This window comes from Mobula birostris, chromosome 4 (assembly GCF_030028105.1).
Source record: "Mobula birostris isolate sMobBir1 chromosome 4, sMobBir1.hap1, whole genome shotgun sequence".
In the NCBI taxonomy this organism is placed as follows: Eukaryota; Metazoa; Chordata; class Chondrichthyes; order Myliobatiformes; family Myliobatidae; genus Mobula; species Mobula birostris.
Window position 1 is genome coordinate 75,979,887 of NC_092373.1, and position 24,167 is coordinate 76,004,053.

General features: G+C 40.0%; 1 protein-coding gene across 3 annotated transcripts in view; it reads right to left on the bottom strand.

Annotated features, from left to right (window-relative positions):
- The window catches only part of ppp2r3a (protein phosphatase 2, regulatory subunit B'', alpha), a 345,954-nt gene that overhangs the window by 260,133 nt on the left and 61,654 nt on the right, over nt 1-24,167 (bottom strand). Inside the window, exon 1 of one of the 3 annotated variants that reach the window (XM_072255638.1) lies at nt 20,662-20,689. The exons of the other annotated variants lie outside the window; for them this stretch is intronic. The gene's annotated coding sequence lies outside the window, so the exon portion shown is untranslated. Of the gene's footprint in view, nt 1-20,661; nt 20,690-24,167 lie in introns of those variants that run through there. 3 annotated transcript variants of the gene reach the window in all.

Genomic DNA, 24,167 nt, shown 5'->3' on the forward strand with positions numbered 1-24,167 from the left:
ACACCAGTCACTAAAAATTGTGCCAGCAGTGAGGAAGGCCGTGAAAAGAAACTTGCATTTATTTCTAGAATTGAAAAGTAGAGAAGTTGTACCAAACGTATCTTAAACCTCCATTGAACCACATTTAGAGATTGGTATACAATTTTGGATGGTATCTAATGAGAAGAACATAGAAGTACAGAAGAGGTAGTAAGGATGACACCAGTAAAGTAAAGGTATGCATGTGGGAAAGAATGAACAGATCGAGAAAAGGAGGATAAAGGATGACTTAATAGTGGTCTTTAAAATTATTAGGCGTTTTGATAGAGTGGATACAGAGGGAATATTTCCATTTATGGGAGAGAACATGACTAGAGGCCATAATTACAAGGCAGTCAGCAAGAAATCCAATAGGGAATTTAAAAGAAACTTCATTACCCAAAGTATGGTGAAAATATAAAACTTGTTACCATAGGGAGTAGTTGAAGTGAATAGTACAGCATAAAAGGCCGCTGGGTAATCAAATTAGGGACAAGAGGATAGAAGGTCATGCTGACAGGTTTAATTTAGGAAGGGTGAGAGGATGTTCAAGTGGAATATGCTGGCATAAATTGGTTAGACAAGAAGCACTTGTTTCTGCACTGTACTTCCGATGCAATCCTGTGAACTAGGTAAAGATGTGACTGTAAGACCAAGAGTTAAAGAGGAATTTCTTTAACCTGAGAGTGGTGAATCTGTGGAATTCATTGCCACAGGTGGCTGTGGAGTCCAGGTCACTGGGTATATTTAAGGTAGAGGATGATAAGTTCTTGATTAGTGAGGGCATGAAGGGATATGGGGAGAAGACAGTAGATAGGGGCTGAGAGGGAAAATGGGTCAGCCATGATGGAATGGTAGAGTAGACTTGAAGGGCCAAATGGCCTAATTCTGCTGCTATATCTTATTGTCATCTATCAATATGGTGTGCCCAGCGCGGACCCATCTGAACTGTTAATGAACAGGAACATGAGTGTTCACACTTTCCATCACTGACCCATCAGTGAGGACTGGTGTTTGTTCTCATGACTTCTCTTTTCTAAAGTCCACATTCAGTTCTCTAGTTTTACTGATAGTACTTCTGCCTGGTTTGCTGCTGGCTTTTAGAGCAGCAATAAAGATCCTCCATCTCTGTCTGTGTTCAGGACACCTTTCATGATGTCAGTAGTTCTTTTTCACTGCTGTCAGTCATGCACGTCCTGGATGGAGACTCAGGAATACCATCACACTCAGATATAGAAGGATTCCGTAACAATTTTGTTTTTACTAGTCAGGGTTGTTAGTCCTGAGCTGAACCCCAAACTTGGAGGACTAGTGGACAACTCCCAGTCTGACCACTACCTTTGACCAGTTTGGCAGGGATGATCCCACCAAGACCCAAACCATAAGGCCCTGTCTCCAGCCAACATAGGTCTCTGACTGCAACAGTATTCCTGATATTGATGGAATCTCAAAGGTGGTACACCAGTAGCTCTGCTTCAGTTAGAGTTAGAGTGGATTTTGAATACAGCCGAAGACTCTTAACAATTTCCATGGATGTAGAGTGGTTGATTCACTGCCAGGTATGAAGGCTGCAGTACACAGGATCAAAAGAGGCTCCAGTCAGCTGGTTGGCGCAGAATTTCATTATGTGGCCAGGTAACGATGTCAGCTTCCAAAAGCGAGATCATGTGGTCATTGGTTGTTGTGAGAATTCACAGAGATGTAGTGTTATTCTCCCATTCAAAGTTGCATAAAAGGGATAGAGTTCATTGAAGCATCATTGCCATTTATGCTGTTAGGTTTGCCTCATAGGAAGTAATGGATGCAAAACTTGCCATAGCTGTCATACTGTCTCTAACTACATATGGAATTGACTTTTTGCTCTCACGATTGCCTTCCATAGGTAATTTAAAAATAACTTCCCTATATTTGTGTGACTTGAAACTATTTGCCTACATTTGGACTGATCAAAGAATTAACTAAGCTGCTTTGAGTTCACCATCAGAAATTTACAATATCCATCTGTGCAACGTCAACAATTTTGGTTCAGAAGCTTGTGGAAATCAAAGCTAGGGAGTTTAATTATTGTATAGAGAGCATTACTTCATTTCTAATGTGGTACTAAATTATAATATGCTTTGTGGATTAATGGTTATTTTTTTTGAAATAGCTGACATGGACCAAAAGTATTTTGATGGCTCTAAGCTTGCATTGACCTTGTGTTTCCCTGTGTCTTTTAAGACCCATGACTTGAATGGCGATGAGACTGGTGGTGGTTACACTGCACTGTAACAGCTGTAAACTATAACTTGTTGCAGCTGGTACCAATACAGCAAGCTTCCTGCTTATTAAAACCAACTTCTCAAAGCCTTGTAGCTCCCATCTGGTCTGCAAAAGGGCCAGGATTACAAATTTCAGCTGCATCCATTTGATTCAGTTTTCTTGATTTCTAAAGTCCATTCACTTTAAATGTTTCATAGCTTGTCAAAACAATGTTGCTGCGGTTCAAAGTTACAGACAAGTGTAAATATCTGCAATTAGCCTCCACTATTTATGAAGTGAAACACATCCACAAATTGCAGTAAAGGTTTGGAGGTGTTAGGCTTGTGGACTGACAGCACCTTCTGTAAAGACTTCAAACCAAAATATTGAAAGAAGTAACGGCATACGTATATGCACAAGCTTTAAAATAAATAAAACTAATTCAAAGGTTCATTTTATCATCAATGTATGTATGCAGAATAAAACTCTGAAATGTGTCTTCTCCAGATAGCCATAGACACAGAAAACCATATGAGTAGTTGAAAGAAAGACATCAATTCTCCCTGCATGAAAAGAAAAAGAAACAAGAACTCGCAAACCTCAAACACCTCCAAATCCTCCCTCACACAAAAACTAACAGGTCATCCAAACCCCTGGATTACCAAACTGCAACAAGAAAGAATGGTCGAGAACATGAAAAAAATATAGAACTGATGAGACCAATATGAACTACAGTTAGTTTGAACTACAGTTCAATATATAAATCTCAGAACTTCAAAAACATCTCAAAGAGCATCGGGACCCAGCAACCCCTCCGAGGGCAGTTGGTACTTTTCATATGCTCTCATTAGAATCACAGCTTAAAACTTCATAAGTGCAGTTACGCAGAAAGCACGTCAGTGCATCTACTTCCTTAGGAGTTTGTGAAGATTTGGTGTGACATCTAAAACTTGTACAAACTTCTATAGGTGTGCAGTGGAGAGTACATTGACTGGTTGCATTGTAACCTGGTATGGAAACACAATGCCTTTGATCTGAAAATCTTACATAAGGTAGTGGATACTGTCTAGTCCATCATGGGTGAAGCCCTCTCCACTATTGAGCATATCTACACAGATCATTGTCGCAGGAAAGCAGCATCCATCATCAAGGACTCCCGCCACCCAGGTCAAGCTCTCTTCTTGCTGCTGCGATTTGGAAGAAGGTACAGGAGCCTCAGGACTCACACTACCAGGTTCAGGAACAGTTATTACCTCTCAACCATCAGGCTCCTGAAGGAGAGAGGATAACTTCACTCAACTTCACTTGCCGCATCAGAACCTATGGGCTCACTTTCAAGGACTCTTCATCTCATGTTCTCGATATTTATTGCTTATTTACTTGTTATTATTATTTCTTTCTTTATGTATTTGCACAGCTTATTGTCTTTTGCACACTAGTTCAATGCCCAAGTTGGGGCAGTCTTTCACTGGTTCTATTATGGTTATTATTCTATTATTAGATTTATTGATTATGCCCGCAAGAAAGCGAATCTGATGGTTTTATATGGTGACATATATGTACTTTGATAATATATTTACTTTGAACTTTGAATTGCTTCAGAAAGAAGTTTTTTTTTCTTAGGCTGAGTGACACAAGGCAATGCAATACAAGCAGTTATTCAGGGTCAATCTTAGTATTGAGAAAGATTACACGTTTGACTAAGTAGAGGATATTTCCCACTTATTAGTTGGAGAGTATAGGTACCTAAGTGTGTGTCTCTCATTATCAAGTTTGTGGTTATATAAACTTCCAGCAGTATGTATTGCTTATAGTTAATCTGTTAAGACTTCACAGGTGTGTACCAAATGTCCAACCACTTCAAAAACTAAGGAGGCATGTAAGTGACAGTTCTTATATGTCAGAGAAGAAGAGATAACCCACATTAAACAAAATCTGTGAGAAGGTATTGTACATATACTGATTTTGTCTCGTGCTAACCTAGAACAGTGATCAATACAGATTTTTGTAAGAGCTGCAGACTGGACTTCGAAGAGAAAAAAATAATTGGAGATTTTGCCATTGCATTTAAGTGTGTAGATGAGAAACACAGATACTTGCTTCCAAACTGGGAACTGCTGAACATCCTATGCTGTGAGCTGCAGAAGTGGCTGAAGTAACACTGGCCTTCTAATTCTCGTCATCTAAAAGCATTACTTTCATATTTCAGATTAGAGATTGTGAAACAATAGCTATTCAATGAAACCTTGTGATTATATCTCATAACCAGATCACTGGGCACCATTCTCTCCAGAGGATAAAGAAAATCACTCTTTCAACTGTTTTATTATTTTCTGAAGAATTTAATTTATACCTTTTTACTTAGCCAACAAGTACTTGACAGATAACAGGTTTAAGTAATAACTCTTCCAAGGCAAAAAATTATGTGAAAATATAATTGGTTAAAAATTAATTGAACATGCTAATGCATGAAAAGTTCTAGAAATTTACAAGGAAAATGTTGAGACAGTTTATGACAAGAAAATTTATATGAAGCAACACATACAATATGTTGGAGGAACTCAGCAGATTAGGCAGCATCTATGGAAAAGGGTAAACAGGTGACATTTCAGGCCAAGACTTCTCAGGACTTTATATATTGTGACCATCTTATTCAAAGATCAGCTTGCTTCAGTTATATGATTGTGAGTTTAAGTCCCACTTCAAGATTCAGAACACATAAACTCAGGTGGCGATTCTAAGTGGTACTGAAGTAAAATGGTGTAGTTAGAGACACCACTTTCCAGTTGAAATGTTAAGTTAATTTTAAATCAAAGCTTCATCTATCATCTCTGTATGGTAGAAAAAACCTGATGGCATGCTTTGAAAAACAACAGGATCACCATAGGCAGGACATCTGGTCATATATTTAACTTGTTATGTGACTTTGATTGTATGTTTATTATATTAACATAAAGATTGCACTTCAAGAATAATTATATATTAACTACTTTCACAGTAGTTGTGCCATGATGGTATAATGAATTAAGTACTTTGGGACATCCTGAAGTTATGAATAAAGTACTAGAATCATAGAAAAGTACCGGAATTGTTAATATCTTGAGGTGGTGAGGATAATGTAACGACGACGTGGTGAGATTATGAGGTAAAACAATTGTAAGGTCAGGTATGGATGCATTGTGTTTACTAAATATGCAGGATGAATGAACTGCTCACCAGCTTTAAGGGCAGACAAAGAAGAAATTATTTTTGGAGATCTGTATTGTCAACCTATTGCCCAGAGCCTGGAAAATAATAAAGTATAATCCATGAAAGGTAATTTGTCCTCTTGTGATTCATTAAGATAAATTCCTTTAAATCAAACTCTGCTGAGAAAAGCTATCGGGTGTTAATGCAGCCTCAAGGTAATTTCTGTGACTAGATAGCCAACATCCAACAATTGACCTATCAAATCTATCACATGGATTAACCTGCTTCACCACGTCCTCAGCAATCCCACTGTGATAGATACATTTGTCTATAATAGTATTGGTAAAAGTTCGTTCAAAGTTCAACATAAATTTATCAATAAAGTACATATACTTCATCATATACAATCCTGAGAATCATTTTCTTGTAGGCATACAAAATAAGTCCATAAAAATACGATAACATCATTGAAGGGCTGCACCCAAAAGGATTGACAAACAACCAATGCACAAGAAAACAAACTGTGCAAATAAAAAACGAGAAAAACAGCAATAATAAATAAATAAGCAATAAATATCAAGATCATGAGATGAAGAGTCCTGGAAAGTGAATCAATAGGTTGTTGGAACAGTTATGTGATGAGGTGAGTGAAGTTGAGTGAGGTTATCTGCTCTGGTCGAAGAGCATTATGGTTGAGGGATAACAACTGTTCCTGACCCTGTACCCTCTTCCTGATGGCAGTAGTGAGAAGCATGTCCTGGCTGAAGGGGGTGCTTGATGATAGATGCTGCTTTTCTACGACAATGCTTTGTATAGATGCACTCAATGGTGGGGAGGGATTTACTCGTGATGGACTGGACTGCATCCATCACTTTCTGTAAGATTTTCCATTCAAAAGTGAAAGTGATTAAAGTGATTACTACATTATCTTTGTGGAGTAAAATATCTGTTTCCACCACAATCTGCATTTCTTTACTTAGAATTTCTCTCATTCTGCTTTTACAACCAAGACAGAGGGACAAATCTGTCTTAATAAGGAATTTAGAAGGGCACACTGGAAGTAGCACTAGCTGTATATAACAATGAGGTGTCAGACTGGGGAGACTTGAAACTAGACTTATTATACATCATAGCCAACTAATGCATTACACAATGAGGTTAAGCAATGCCACAATCAGTAATTCAGATCAAAGATCTGGAAACAGCCACAACCACATATGAACAATGGTGCACTATTTAATAGAAAATGGTAGTTAGTGACTCCAACAAAGGTTCAAGGGTTAATTTTTATTATCAGTGTATGCATGCAGAATACAGCTCTGAGATCTGTCTTCTCCTGATAGCCATAAAATATAGAAAACCATAGAAGTATTTGAAAGAAGGGCATCAATTCCCCCCACACAAAAAGAAAAAGAAACAAAAACCTGCAAACTACAAGCCCTTCAACCCCTTCCTCGCACAAAATCTAATGGATCACCCAAACCCCCAGCTGATCAATTGGCAACAAGAAAGAATGGGCAAAAACATGAAAAACATAGAAATGAATGGGGCCAATAATGGGTCCAATGCACAAGCCTCAGAATTTTAATATCTCCTAGAGCATTGGGACCCAATGGCCCCACCGAGGAAAGCCCCTCGAATCAGCAGTCCCTTCGAGAGTAGAGGCATGAACCAGTGGCCCCTCCAAAGGCTGTAACATGAACCAACAGCCCCTTGAACACAGAAACATGAACCAGGGGCCCCTCTGAGGACAGTGAAATGAACCAGTGGCCACTCAGAGGGTAGCAATTCAAACCAGTGGAAGCTTCCTTGTGGAAGTTCCCTTCCATAATGATATTGGGCCATGCTAAAAAAATGATGAAGATTTAGGTATTTGCAACCATGTGTCGAGACAAAGTAGAAAATTGACCACAATATATCCTGTTCATAAAAATCAGTATAAATCCAATTTAGCTAATTACTACTCACTCATTCTCTACAAAATCATCAACAAAGTGATTGAAGTTGTCATTGATAATGCTGCTAATTAGCATGTACTCTCCAATCATGTGCTTTCTGCTACTGATTTTTGGTTTTAACAGGACCACTTGGCTTCAGACCTCAACTCAGCCTTGACCCAAACATTGGTCAAGTAGCTGAGTCCCAGAGGTTAGTGGCAACAATTGTGCTTGGCAACATGAGAGCACTTGATCAACTGTGGAATAAAGAAGGTTTGTGTCAGTAGGTATGAAGGAGAAAAACATTCCAATAGCTAGGGTCTTATCTTGCACATGGGAAGATGATTGTCATTGTCAGAGATCAATTACCTCAACTCAAACCGGAGCATTGCAGCAGGAGTTCCTCAAGGCTGTCTTAACCTAACCTTCTTCAGATACTTCATCAGAGAACTTTCTTCCATCAGAAGTGGGGTTATTTACTAATGATTGCGCAATTGTCCAGTACCATTTGAAACATTCAACAAGTGATTCAAGACCTAAATATCAAGCATAGGCTGATAATTGGCAGTTTACAGTCATAAGAACATAAGAAACAGGAGCAGGAGTAGGTCTTCTGGCCGATCGAGCCTGCTCCGCCATTTAATAAGATTATAGCTGATCTGGCCATGGACCCATCTCCACCTACCTGCCTTTTCCCCATAACCCTTAATTCCTCTATTATGCAAAAATCTATCCAACCTTGTCTTAAATATATTTACGGATATATTTCAATGAACCAATGAACCAGCCTTCACTGGTTCATTGGTCAGGGAGTTCCACAGATTCACCACTCTCTGGAAAAAGCAGTTCTTCCTTATCTCAGTCCTAAATTTATTATTCTGAATCTTGAGGCTATGTCCCCTAGTTCTAGTCTCACCTACCAGTGGGAATGACTGTCCTGCTTCTACCTTATCTATCTCTTCCATTATTTTATATGTTTCTATAAGATCCCCTCTCATTCTTCTGAATTTCAGTGAGTATAGTCCCAGGCGACTCAATCTCTCCTCGTAGCTTAAACCCCTCATCTCTGGAATCAGCCCGGTGAACTTCCTCTGCACCTACCTCCAAAGCCAGTATAGCCTTCCTCAAATAAGGAGACAAGAAATAATGTCCATCTGTTCCCCTCTATCCACTGCGCTCATCATATACTCGAGTTGTGCCACAAAAGTTGCAGACAAGGATTTTCTTCAGCAAGTGAGTATCTAATTGCCTAATTCTGATAGTCAGTGCATTACCATCTTCATATCCTCCAGGATCAAAATCCGGGGTTACCGTTGATTATAAGCTCATCTAGACAAGTTATGTAACAAGAATGGCAAAATTAAATGTTCTGCAGAAAACAACTTGCCTTCTGACTGCCCAAATCTTTTGAAAGTTCAAAGTTCAAAGTTTTTTTAAAATCCAAGTACATACACGTCACCATACACAATCCTGAGATTCATTTTCTTGTGGGCATCCTCAGCAAATCTATAGAATAGTAACTATAACAGGATCAATGAAAGATCAGCCAGAGTGCAGAAGACAACAAACTGTGCAAATGAAAATATAAATAAATAGCAGTAAATAATGAGAATATGAGATAATGAGGTAAAGAGTCCACAAAATGAAATCCACTATCTAATCAGGAGATCATGCAATATTCTCCACATGCCTGGATGAGTGCAGCTCTAACAGCTCTCAAGAAGATCAACAACCTCCAGAACAAGGCAGTCATATGGTTCGAAGCCATCCACCAATTTCACCACTGGTACTCAGTGACTCTCATATGTAACATACATAAAATTGAGTACAGTTACTTGCCTAGGGCAATCTATCAGCATCTCCCCAACCTATGACCTGTTCTGCCAAAGACAAGCTCAGCTGATGTATGAGAATATCATCAGTTGCATAGACACTCATTGGCCACTTTATTAGGTACACCTGATATCCTGCTTATTAGTGCAACTACCTAATCAGCCAATCATGTGGCAGCAACTCAATGCATAAAAGCATGCTGACATGGTCAAGAAATGTAATCAAATTGACACTGACCATGGAACGATTGTTGGTGCCAGATGGGGTGGTTTGAGTATCTGAGAAACTCCTGATCTCCTAGTATTTTCACACACAATAGTCTCTAGAGTTTACAGAGAATGGTGCAAAAAAACAAAAAAAAAATCCAGTGAAGGGCAGTTCTGTTGTTAATACTTTGTTAATGGGAAAGGTCAGAGGGGAATAGCCAGACTGGTTCAAGCTGACAGGAAGGTGGTGGTAACTCAAATAACCATGTGTCACAACAGTGATGTGCAGGAGAGAATCTCTGAGTGCATAACACATCAAACCTTGAAGTAGATGAGCTACAGCAGCAGAAAATCACAAGCATGCACTCAGTGGCCACTTTATTAGGTACAGGAGATATCTGATAAAGTGGCCCCTGAGTGTATTTCTTTGCGTCACATACCATCGTGCCCTGGTGTTCCTACAGTGTCAATGAATCTATATCTTGGAACTCTACCCTAGCTATAACTTTCATCAGAAGTGCTATAGCAGTTCAAAAAGGTCTTCACCACTGCTTCCTCAAAGGCAATTAGGAAATAAATGCTGGCTTTGCTATGTGTCTCAATAAATACAAAAGAAATATACAGTACATTCATCATCATTTTGAAGGCAAAACTTAAACAATTTAAGCTGCCTAATCATTTGAGTATTATTTAATAAGTTAAGTTGCAGCAGTAGTTGATAGTGGAATCATCCAAAAACATTCTTTATAAATGTAATGCCCTGGATAAGATCCCTACAGCTATTCTGTGAGGTATTTCATTTTAGTAGTTTTCTGTGAAAACAGCGTGTTCTGCTGGTTTCAGCTAAAGATAAGGAGCCATATTGATCAACTCAGGAATGTTGTGTCAGCCAATCAAGATGGTGGGATCAGGAGAAGCTTCTAGAGAGAGCTGGGTGGAGAGAAATTTGTGACGGACAGTGATGGGGTCTGTGGCCTTTTGGTGTGAGATGCGGAAAGCCCTTGGGATTTAATCTGACAGGAAGACGTTACTGCAAGGAGTGCTTTGTGAGACAGATCAGTCCAGGATGGGGACCCCTACCAGTGCCTGGTGATGAGAATTCAATTTCATGGGTAGCAGTTATACCCAGCTTTTTGCAGAGGTGAGCTCCAACAGTTAGGTGCACATTTAGACTGGTCTAACTGTAATGGGCCTTTTTATCTTTTACTTCTTTCTCTTGGTGACCAGTAACTCTGTATGAGCAGCATTTACACAGCATCCACTCAAATTGAGGTTCTGTTAATTGGAACATCTCAACTTTCCAGTTCGGTTGAACCCCAAATCATACTGATTCTAGACGTATAATGTTCAAAAGGTGGCCTTCTCACAATTGAGTCATGTTGCTGTTAGCAGAGTTAGCTATCAAGCCAAGTTTGTATACAAGCCCGGTGAGAGGGTTACGTAAAATAACACAATGGTTCACAAATAATTAGAATAACAGCTTATTATATCATAAAGGTGATATTTTGGTTATTTATAATATAGATGAACATTGCTTGGATACACTTTTTGTTTCTAACTTTAGATTTTCAATAGTTTTTAATCCATATCAAATTTGATTGCAAGTTGTGCTTTATTATGTAGTAATTTGGCAGGCAATCTGCACTCTCCCATCAACAATTTGAAACTGCAATCAGCACTGGTTCTGATCATCCATTTGTGATAAACAACGGAGGGGTAGGAGAAACATCACGTGAATAATTAGTTTGGGTGAAGGGGAGTATTCCTTCCCTTGGCAGTATTGTTCATTTGATCACATCCATCTCAGAAGTGGAACTATTTTTGTATAAAAGTGAACAAAACCATTGTGAAAGAGTTTTGTAAGAGGTTAAAACTTTCTCAGAAGTGCTGTGATTTGGGACTAAAAGAGATTGGAGGAATCGAAGAGTTTGCTGAAAAATGGAAATTGGAGATAGAACTTCTTAATCTAAAACACGATTAACTTCCTTTTGTTTACAGTAGGATAGATCAAAATTCGTGCAAAAGAACTTGGGTTTCAATACAGGACAGTGCAAATCAGAAACAATAGATCACCTCTTTACCTGGACCTACTTTCTTTGTTGTCTCCAAGGCAGGGAGAAGAGTTAGAATTTCTGATTCAGTTCTGTCCTGGCTCCATGTAAGAATAATCCCTTACCCCCAGTGCCCACTGAATTGCAAATTCTTTCCCAGCTCCCTTTTGAAAGCTATAATTAAAATTGTCTCCATCCCTGGCTGTGCATTCCAGAGCCTCACCAGTAGCTGTGTAAATAACATTTCTTTATGTCACATTTTCGTCTTTCTCCAATCGCCTTCAATCCACGTCCCCATGTTTCCTACCCTTCCTTCAATGGGAATAATTGTGGATCGCAAGAAATTGCTGAGAGTTGTGGATATAGCTCAGCACACAATGGAAACCAGGCTCCCCTCCATGTAATACGTCTACACTTGTGTTGCTTCGGTAAAGCAGGCAAAATAATCAGAGACCCCACCTATGCTGGACATTCTCTCTGCTCCCCCACTTCCCAATGGGCAGAAGATACAAAATCCTGAAAACCTACACCACCAAGCTCAAAGATAGTTTCTAACCTGTGTTTATAAGGCTATTGAGTGGCCCCCTAGTACAATAAGATGGACTCTTGAACTTACAATCTACCTTGTACTTTGTCTACTGGCACTGCATTTTTTTCTTAACTGTAACACCTTCTCTTTGCATTCTGTTATTGTTTTCCCTTGTCCTACTTCAATGCAAAGTTTTTCACTGCACCTTGGTACATATGAAAATAATAAACTAATTATCTCTATTTAATCTCTGAGGGAATGAGAAGTTAATATGCAGAGCGCATACCAAAGCAATTAACCTGTTTGAAACCATCCCTTTTAAAACAATTGCAATATGATTGTACAAACACCCAGAATTCCTTTGTTAGTTCACTTGTTCAGATATAATTTTAAAGCAGGTACTTTAGATTGCAACCTTCAAAGATACTTTAAAAGTATAATTTTTCCAGATAGTGACTTCAAACACTTTGAGATAAAATAAGGAAAAAAAAATTATTGGTGAACAGTGGTATTTGCATCAAGTGATGAAAGAACAATTGTGATGCTGTTTGGGCTTTGGACAGGTTCCTTGTTAGCAACTTCCATTGTACTGGAGCCAACACTACATCTGTCTGCAGTAAAAGTCCCATTAATAGCTACTGTATTCTAGTAGGATAATTGTCATCCTTGGTAAGTACTTTTTGTATCATAAATACGATAAAGTCTGCAGATGCTGGAAGTCCAGAGTAACACACATAAAATACTCGAGGAACTCAGCAGGTCAAACAGCACCTACGGAACTGAACAAACAGTTGGCTTTTTGGGCTGACACCCTTTTTCAGGACTGAGAAGGAAGGGGGAAGATGCCAGAATAAAAAGGTGGGGGAAGGGGAAGGAGGGTAGATAGAAGGTGATAGGTGAAGCCAGCTGGGTGGGAAAGGTAAAGGGCTGGAGAGGAAGGAATCTGATAGGAGAGGAGAGTGGACCATAGGAGAAAGGGAAAGAAGAGGGGACCCAGGGGGAAGTGATAGGCAGACGAGAAGAGCTTAAAGGCCAGAGTGTGGAATAGAGGAAGAGGAGTGGAGGAGGTAAACTGGTTTTTGGGTCCCCCTCCTCCTTCCCTTTCTCATATAGTCCACTCTCCTCTCCTATCAGATTCCTTCATCACCAGCCTTTTACCTTTCCGATCTTCTGGTTTCACATATCACCTTTTAGCGTGTCCTCCTTCCCCTCCCCCCACCTTTTTATTCTGGTGTCCCGAAGAAGGGTCTTGGCCCAAAATTCATTTCCCTCGGTGCTACTTGACCTGTTGAGTTCCTGGAGCGTTATGTGTGTTACTCTCTATATCCATTAGTTGCTGCTGCATCTTTATCTATATTTGTAGTCTACCTATTATGGAACAAAGGTCACATCTGGGAAATGAAATAGTAGGAAGTTACACCTCTAAATTAAAGTTCCCCACTGAATCTCACTGCATTGAAGTGTGAAATGATTTTTAATCTTTGTTCTTTCATCTTCTAGTTCTAGCGTTTATGGCAAAATTCCCAGGTTATCTGGCATCATCTCTGGCATGTGACCAGCAACCAGGGAGAAAATTGCATGTAATTGTGGTTTGCGTGACCATGCCCTCATGAGCGCAGGAAACTGTTAGCTGAAAATGGCATGTAAGACAGTGTTATACAGGGTTTAACATTGTGCAAGGCCTCTTAGCAAGAAGGTTAATACTTTGTATATGTCAAAAGATCATCCTTGACATAGAAAGACGCCATTTGGACCATTGAGTCTATGCCAGTTCTCAGTGTAATCCCATTCCCCACTTACTTCCCTGCAACCTTTTCTGTTACACCTTCCCTGCTAATTTTCCTACACTTATCTCAAACGAGGAATAGTCTGCAGTAGTAATCAGTAGCCTAGCAACCAGCAGATGTTTGGGATGTGAGGGGGAGCTAAAGTACATGGAGGAAATCTAGGTGGTCACAGGAGGAACTCCACACCGACACAACCAGAGGTCAGGAATGAATGCAGTTTCTGGAACTGTGAAGACAGCATGTGTAACTGTGTCATATTGAAAACGTGCTAAAGGGCTGGTGATGGTGGAACTGACGGGCAAACAGCTGGCCTATGGTTCACAGTGTGAGGACAGGGAGGTTAGAGTGAAGGGATGATAGAGGTTTAATCTGGAAATGCTGGGCCATTTGGGACTGGAAATACAATTGGGTGGTGAAAAAGGGAAGGTCAGGTATGTGGTTGGTTCAGTGTCTAGCCTTGGGGAAGTTAGAAAATTGAAGAGGAAACCTCTACCAGACCATCAGTGAGGGAGAAGTGGCTGGTGCAAACTCTGAAGGTTTGAAGGAAAATTCTGAAGGTTGCACCTACCCAAGAGAAACTCAATGTCATAAATTTGATAGTTGCAGAACAGTAAAGCTATATCCCTTTTATTACAGACAAACAGAATTTAAGCATCTTGTTAAGACAGGTATCTGAACTAATGGATGCGGATTAAATGAAGAGTTTTGTACAGTTGTTATCTCACTGCATTACACAGTGTTTAACACCACCGTACATGTTCCTCGTCTTATATGCATGGAGATCCTACAGAGCACAATTCATAAGTTACATGAACACGAGGAAATCTGCAGATGCTGGAATTTCAAGCAACACACATGAAAGTTGCTGGTGAATGCATCAGGCCAGGCAGCATCTATAGGAAGAGATACAGTCGACGTTTCGGGCCGACACCCTTCGTCAGGACTAACTGAAAGAAGAGCTAGTAAGAGACTTGAAAGTGAGAGGGAGAGGGGGAGATCTGAAATGATAGGAGAAGACAGGAGGGGGAAGGATGGAGCCAAGAGCTGGACAGGTGATTGGCAAAAGGGATATGAGAGGATCATGGGACAGGAGGCCCAGGGAGAAAGAAAAGGGGGAGGGGGAAGCCCAGAGGATGGGCAAGGGGTATAGTGAGAGGGACAGAGGGAGAAAAAGGAGAGAGAGAAAAAAAGAATGTGTGTATATAAATAAATAAATAATGGATGGGGTACGAGGGGGAGGTGGGGCATTAGCAGAAGTCTGAGAAGTCATGTTTATGCCATCAGGTTGGAGGCTACCCAGGTGGAATATAAGGTGTTGTTCCTCCAACCTGAGTGTGGTTTCATCTTTACAGTAGAGGAGGCCGTGGATAGACATATCAGAATGGGAATGGGACATGGAATTAAAATGTGTGGCCACCGGGAGATCCTGCTTTCTCTGGCGGACAGAGCGTAGGTGTTCAGCAAAACAATCTCCCAGTCTGCGTCGGGTCTCGCCAATATATAGAAGGCAGCATCGGGAGCACCGGATGCAGAATATCACCCCAGCCGAGTCACAGGTGAAGTGTCGCCTCATCTGGAAGGACTGTCTGGGGCCCTGAATGGTAGTGAGGGAGGAAGTGTAGGGGCATATGTAGCACTTGTTCTGCTTACAAGGATAAGTGCCAGGAGGGAGATCGGTGGGGAAGGATGGGGGGAATGAATGGACAAGGGAGTTGCATAAGTTATGTGATTTATGTATAAGTGCCTAGCTCATATTTAGGGACTGAAATTTAGATTAAGTTCTCTTGTGTTCCATATGCTTTACTATATAGTTAATTTTCTACTCAATGCTTTACAAAATATTGGAAAATTAATCCCCAATGAAAACTTAATCTTCAAATCCAGAAATGGTGTCAAGAGTCAGATAAATATTTAAGAAATGATATCATTAGTATATGCTTTCAATTGATGTAAAAGTTAGAAATGTATTCACAATTTTTAATCTTGCTTTGGATCCAATATGCTTTTTACTTTTTACAGAGTTTTAGTTTTGTTTGCTTTTGCAGTTCAGGGATAGAAATGAAAATCCAAAGATTAATACATAGTTGGGTCTAAAAGAGGATATTTCCTCCTGCTTAGAGCCTAGATCTTGTGAGCTTGCCTTAGGCATGTAATTTGGGATGCAGATTACCTGTAATTTCCTTGGCCAGATGTCTAGTCATTAAGTCTACTCCGGACTGAGATTGATGGGTTTTTGGATATTTATAGAATCAAGGAATGTGATGTTTAGACAGCGGAGTGGAGTTGAGATGGAGGAGAAGCCATAACTTTCATGAATGGTAGAGAAGACCTGAGGGGCTGTGTGACCTTTTTCAGCTTCTATTTATCTCATTTTTACGTTTAATGAATGCGGGGAGAAGGCAATCAATGTGTGTGGGAGTGAGGCGTTCTGCTTTCTCAGTATGGAAGCAGCTTACTATAACAGAGCAGGAGTCCATCAGGTTTGTGCTAGCTCCCAGCAGAGCATCCTGTTGGACACATCCCCCCCCCCCCCACCCCTTCCATGCATCTTCCTGTAGCATGGCAACTTATTCTTTCTCAAGTTTTTATCAGGTTATTTTGACTCTTTTCCCATTTACTTAGCCAAGAGGTAATTTACTGTGGACAATTAGCCCATCAGTGCATCTTTGGGATCTGGGAGGAAATCGGAGCAACCAACACAAATCCATGTGTTCACGGGGCAAACGCGCAAACTCCGTATAGACAGCACTCAGGATTAGGATCCATCTGAGTCCCTAGAGCTATAAGGTAGCACTGTTAACTGCTTCATCCCAGCACCATTCCCTCAATCAGCACCTCCAAAACTGAAATACTATAAGTTTATTATGCTGTTGTTTGTGGGAAGAACAAATTGCCTGCCGTGAATCTTACACTATCCCAGCTGTAGCAAGGTACAGATTGTCATTAGTCATGGTGGTAACTCTGTTATCCTACAGCTGTAGTTATGTGTGCACATGGAACATGTTTCACTCAAGGTTCTTGTCTTTGCTCTGTTGATTGAGATAATTGACAACAGATATCTACTTGCTGTTGAAGCACTTTTAAGTCCTGTAGCAGGTGAAGTGCAGGCTTACAGTGTGCCTGGCTTCCAGCTGCCAGAATTTGGCATTTGATCTCAAGCACAGAATATTGCAGTAGTCTGATAAATATATATATATATATATCTTATAAAATCTGCAAATGCTTTACAAATGTTACAAAAAGGCCGTTGTTTCAACAAGTCAGCTACAGTTGTCCAAAAGAACTTGTAAATATCTCATTAAAGCTAATTGATCAGCAGGTGGTATTTGAATTTATTTTATATACTATAAATGTGTATTTAGAATTTATTATATAGATCACAAATGTGTACTTTGCTGCCAAAATTAATTATCTAATGTACAGGAGAAGCACGGGTATTCACTCTCTTGTGACAACTGGACAACTTTAATTTAAGGATAGTAGAAACTCCTAAAAAAATATGGTGAATAGCTATTTAAGTCAGTTCTCAGTTTCACATGAGAGCCTGAATAGGAAACCCAAAGGTTCACTATACAGCTCAGGGCCATGATACTTTTTTTCACAGAGCATAAAATTACTAGGTATTTTTCAGCATTTAAACAGATGAACTTGCCCTTTTGGTCCAAGTCAGTATTAATGCTTGTTATGAACTTCCTCCCATTCTTCTTCATTTAACCTCATCAATATGTCCTTCTAGTTGACTTATCTTCATTAACCTTTCAGCTATTGTTTAGAATTGCATTACATTCCCCCGTTCCTTATAGTTTTCAGTTATATGCACCATATCCTCAGCATATTGATGCAGCTACAAAGAAGGGAAGACAGCAGCTATATTTCATTAGGAGTTTGAGGAGATTTGGTTTGTCACCCAAAACACTTGAAGACTTCTGTAGGTATACCATGGAGAGCATTCTGACATACTGCATCATTGTCTGGTATTGGGGGTGGGGAGGGCTACTACACAGGATCGAAAGAATCTACAGAAAGTTGTAAAATTAGTCAGCTCCATCTTGGGTATTAGCCTCCGTAGCATCCAAGACATCTTCAAGGAGCAGTGCCTCAGAAAGGTGATGTCCATTATTAAGGACCTTCATCACCCAGGGTATGCCCTCTTCTTATTGTTACCATCAGGAAGGAGATACAGAAGCCTGAAGGCACACACTCAGTGATTCAGGAACAGTTTCTTCCCCTCTGCCATCAGATTCTTAAATGGACATTGAACCCATAAACACTACCTCACTTTTTTAATATGTATTTTATATCTGCTTTTGCACTGTTATTAATCTATTTAGTATACATACGTAAACTTACTGTAATTGATTTATTTATTTATTTTTTCTCTATATTATCATGTATTGCATTGTACTGCTGCTGCTAAGTTAACAAATTTCACAATATATGCCGGTGATATTAAACCTGATTCTGAATCTCATATGAAAGCTATAATGGTGTTATTTCAACAGGGTAATTGTCCATTTAAAACAAATTCTCATCTATTCATGTTGGCCATGGTGGATTTGAAATGTGGAGGAGGATGTCGGACCCGAGTGGATTGTGGAAAGAGGGATGGAGATGGCCATTTTGTAGGACTGCCCCTATAATTCCTCCCCCCCTCCCCACCCTCCATCTTGTGGACTCTGAACTGCTTCTTGCTGTGGGATAATCTCATCAGAGCAATTGAATGTAGGCACAAGTAGCTATCTATTATGTAAACCTACTGGAGAAACAATCTGTAATTCTGTTAGACTCTATGTTTCAGTCACCTGGACCAGTCAGAGTTGAAAAAAACAAATACACAAGGCTGGTGGTGGTGGCCAGAAACCAAAGAACAATGTGGGTTGTAGCCTTGAACCAGAGCCAAAAGAAAGGTGTTAAGGGTCAACCAACTGATGTGCATCTAATGACACTGGAAGGCTACATTTGAATTGTTAAGGAATGAATTTAAAAGTGGACACTTCAATTGCATTGTCAGCAATAACTCTTTCTGGATAATCACCATCGTGAGGAAGAACCCCCATGCCAGGGGTTGGGAGAAGAATAGGATTGATCATCTGGCCAATGAAGGTGTCCTGTTTCAGTGTTATAGATTGGAAAAGTGGTCTGAGCGAGCACTGGTACAAAGGAAACAGCAGAATTCATGTTCTATGCAAACATGAGGAAATCTACAGATGCTGGAATTTCAGGGACACACATAAAAGTTGCTGGTGAACGCAGCAGGCCAGGCAGCATCTCTAGGAGTAGGTACAGTCGATGTTTTGGGCCGAGACCCTTCGTCAGGACTAACTGAAAGGAGCGCTCGTAAGAGATTTGGAAGTGGGGGGGGGGATTGGAAATGATAGGAGAAGACAGGAGGGGGAGGGATGGAGCAAAGAGCTGGACAGTTGATTGGCAAAAGGGATATGAGAGGATCATGGGACAGGAGGCCTAGGGAGAAAGAAAAGGGGGAGGGGGAAGCCCAGAGGATGGGCAAGGGGTATAGTGAGGGGGACAGAGGGAGAAAAAAGAGAGAGAGACAAAGACTATGTGTATATAAATAAATAACGGATGGGGTACGAGGGGGAGGTGGGACATTAGCGGACATTTGAGATGTCAATGTTCATGCCATCAGGTTGGAGGTTGAAGCCACATTCAGGTTGGAGGAACAACACCTTATATTCTGTATGGGTAGCCTCCAACCTGATGGCATGAACATTGACCTCAAACTTCCGCTAATGCCCCACCTCCCCCTAGTAACCCATCTGTTATTTATTTATATACACACATTCTTTTTCTCTCTCTCCTTTTTCTCCCTCTGTCCACCTCACTATACCCCTTGCTCATCCTCTGGTTTTCCCCCCCTCCCCCTCTTCTTTCTCCCTAGGCCTCCTGTCCCATGATCCTCTCATATCCCTTTTGCCAATCAACTGTCCAGCTCTTGGCTCCATCCCTCCCCCTTCCCTTCCCACTTTCAAATCTCTTACTAGTTCTTCTTTCAGTTAGTCCTGATGAAGGGTCTTGTCCCGAAACGTCGACAGTACCTTTTCCTAGAGATGCTGCCTGGCCTGCTGCGTTCACCAGCAACTTTTATGTGAATTCATGTTCTAAGTTGTTGGCCCAGATCACCATAACTACATTGTTGTTTATGCAGAGACAATAAAGTGTGAGCTTCGATTAATTAAAAGTTTCCTAACCTAGAACCATTGACGAACTGTCAACACTTCTGCTTTCATCCACTGCCATCTTAACTGGCCTTTTCTTTAAACAGCCGAGATACTCACCTGAAAGGGGCAGGAGCTCACTATTTCATGGAGATTGGACCCTTCCCATGAAAAGCATATTTTAAACCACACACACCATCTGGAAATCCTACAGATGATAATCAAGAGCAGGGCACATAGCAGAACTTATCCTGTATCAGTTTTAGCCTAAATAAAGTGTCTTCATTACTCCAGTGGGATCTTATATATAGAGCAAACAGGTTTAATATTTCATTCAAACAACGGCACCTACAATGATGCAGCTCTCATTCAACACAACTCTACTGAAATATCAGCTTGAATTATTTATTCAAGTCTCTGAAGTGGGACATGAGCGGTTGATCTTCTGATTCATGGATGAGTTACCACTGGAGCAAGCTAATGGTTTCTATCTACAGATTGTTTTTTTCCCACATTACAACATTAATTGTTTGAGTATCACTTATCTCCAACCTTAATAATATTTCGGAGCAGGATGCATGGCTACTGACTTCTCATACCTAGTTATTGTCACGATTCCAAAATGTTCTCATGTTAATAAACTATAAGGATGCTGGTTACCTTATGCTAATAAATCTGATTAAAAAGCACAAACCTGATCCATGCGGAGAAAGAGTTCTTCAGACATTGTTTTGTGGATTTTTGTTGTTCTTAGTCTTAGTCGGGAGCCTGTGTAAGCTCTCTGTTATAGGCCAGTACTCCCTTTAGGTAAAGCAGAATGTTCATCCAAAGTTCGCTGTGTCTTATCACATCATTTTTATCCAGGCTATGTTTGTATCATTGTGATCCACAGTGCTGTCAAGGCAACCTAATAATGTGCTGCCTCAAAATGTTATTCATGTAATGCACCAACACTATTAATACAGTGCACTACTAGCAAACGTGCAGGGCTTTGTGATAGATTTTCTACATAAAGACGTTCAAAGTGATCCATTGCCTAACTTCTAAACATCACCAGATCTCACCATTCAAATGGGCCATGATTTGTTTACAAAACATCATTGATTTCAGGACAAGTGGTGCTATGAACGTCAACTGAAACCAGCACAAAAATTAGTAAGGCGTCGAATCACACTTTGGCATTATGCCCACTACCACTCTCTGATCTTTCCCATGCAACCCTATATAGACTACAGTCCAGTGTGTATGTTTGCAATCTTTCATATGCTTTGGTGTGTGAGACTGCAAATTGAGAATCTTTGGGCTATTTGATCACAGGAGGGACTCCAGAAACAAAACAGTGTCCTTTTCTTAACTCTGCACCTCTAATCTATTTTCCAAGAGAATTATATATTGATTAGGAATGGGATGTCTTGGACGTGCCATCCACTACCCTGCCCCCCCGACCCCCACACACTTTAGATTCTAGGATCAAAAGCATAACAGTAATGAAATAAAAGCAACAAGTGCTGCAGTTGCTCAAAAGGTCAGAATGAAGTGTGAAACAATGTTGGTATGTCAAGCTGTTGTGAAAAAAGGTTTCTAATCCAAAACATTTAACTTTTTTCTTTCTTTTTTACTTCCACTGAATTTAGAGTACTTAGTGGTTTTATTTCAGATTTTCACCACCTGCAGTATTTTGCTTCTATGATATGTCCCGAATTTTGCCTTAATAACTCAATGCAGACTCACCTGGGAGTTTGCTGGCACGTATGACTCATTTCCATAGTGGGATTTATACGGTTTCTAATGTCAGGAGCTCAGTTTCCTAACTGGAGCCATGGAGTCTCTGGTTGATGAAGAACATGCAGTGAAATTACTGGTCTATTTCAGTCCTCATAAGCATCACGCTTTGCTTAAAATTAACCCAGATGCGAATTGCAAAACAGCGTGTATGGAATATGACTCAAATTTCTTTAAAGGGGCAGTGCTGTGAGGTGAAGCAGAACAAACCTGTATGTTTCTTCCTCAAACTCATTTATCTGGTGTAATATAGGTGTTAATTATAACAAGTTAGAAGTGAAATAACTAATATCCAACTTGCACAGCACTGGTCTAACCCCTAAATTCACAATCCCTTTATTCAGATGTCTTTCTTTACGTTTATTAAGGGCCTCACACCTCAATAAGGATCTTGCCCATAAGTAAATTAGCAATAAATGAGTGAAGTTCCTGAGGAGCCGGGGAGCAGGAGTTGTTCCACAACCCCATAGCAGTTTCCTTTATCCTGCGCAACATTTCATTGGGAATCATGATCGGCTGCAACCGCTGATGCACCATGTGTCAATTAAGCTCAAGCAACAATTTCCAGATTTGAACTAGAAAATTGACCTGGATGCTCTGATCAGCATGAAGATATATTTGCGAATGTCATGAGAATTTCAAAAGAACAGAGCAGAAGCCACCTCTTATGGACACTCCTCAATGAGCAAGGCATGCACCTCCTGCATGGTTCTCTGCCTTATACTCTGTCTAAGTCAATTGAATCAAAATGGAAGTATTGCATTGCTTATGCCTGCCCCAAGAGCCAAATATTAAGTAACATTTCAGACCTCATTCTTTCAGTGAAAAACTACTTCAACATTTATTCACACACGTAAAAGCATAACAAACCCAAATGAAACATTCTTTCATCAAGTTATTTTAATTTAGGGATAATTCTTAAATTCCCTTCGAGAGGGAAGTAACTGCTTGGTTTTGGATAACCATAAGATTGACATAATGTGTCTTTACTTAGCATGATTTTATTACTTTTATTTCAGTAAAACAGCTTAAAGAATTAGATAGCTCTTACAAACTCATGGTTGATTATTTATATGGCGCAACTTTCTTGCCAGAAAGTAAATTAATCTAAATTCGCATGAGTGAAAGTTTATTCAATTCACACAAACAAATGGACATTCAGAACTTGGGGCATAACTTTACTGCCTGCTCGGAAAAGGTACAAAAGCCATGCTGCATGGGGAGGAGAGTTTTGTTCATGAACAGAAGATTCATTGAATCAACGTAAAGAAAAAAACAAAAGTAATGACATAACATAAGCTGGTCAGTAACCTTTGTCAGAATTTCCTTTTGATCTACTACATTTGACATTGCTTCAAAGTGACAATGACATTTTATGGATTACAAATTCCAAGAAATTTCTTAGCATTGGCATTTTACATATTTCTGTGCAAGTTATTTTGGTTATTTGATTCCCTTTTCAGCGGTAGATTCAACAACCACTATTTTGATAGATATGGAGCTAGAGTCAATTGTTAATATTGTTTGGAGCTAACAATTTAATTATAGACCTCAGTCTCCGATTGAATCATTTAGTTTAGGTTACGTCATGCTCTGTACATAACAACTTACACAATGGGCTATATTGTGTTTGAACCGGTTCACCGTTCTCCCCCACCCTTTGCACTATTCCCACTGCCATGCTTTTTGCAGCCCTATAGATCCAATTGTCCTGAACAATATTGCAGTTGTGGCCTTCCCATGAGGCAGAGCCACCCATGAGTGTCGAGCAGACCTTGGTTAATGGACTGATGCCCTTTTGATGCTTGCTGCTGTCAAAGGGCTATTAACTGTTTTAAAATCACTGATGATCAGAAATATTGAATAACAACTTAAAAGGAATTAAGTAATAAGAAAGTTACCAGTTAAAAGTTAATAAGCAGATTGGTGCTGGGTCTGTCAATGACCTGCATGATAATGTTGTTAAATGGATCAGCAAATTTGCAGGTGTCACCAAGGTTGATGGTGTAGTGGACAGGGAGGAAGATTATCATGGCTTGCAGCAGGATTTGGACCAGCTGGAAAAATGGGCTGAAAAGTGGCAGATGGAATGTAATGCAGCCAAGTGCAAAGTCTTGCACTTTGCTAGGACCAACCAGGGTAGGTCTTACACAGCGAATGGTAGGGCACTGAGGATTGTGGTAGAACAAAAGGATCTGGGAATATTGGTCCATAATTCATTGATAGTGATGGCACAGGTTGATAGGGTTGTAAAAAAAAGTTTTGGTACCTTGGCCTTCATAAATCAAAGTGTTGTGATGGGATGTTATGTTGAAGTTGTGTAAGACATTGGTGAGGCCTAATATGAAGTACTGTGTGCAAGTTTGGTCACCAGCCTACAGGAAAAACAAAAATAAGGTTGAATGAGTACAGAGAAAA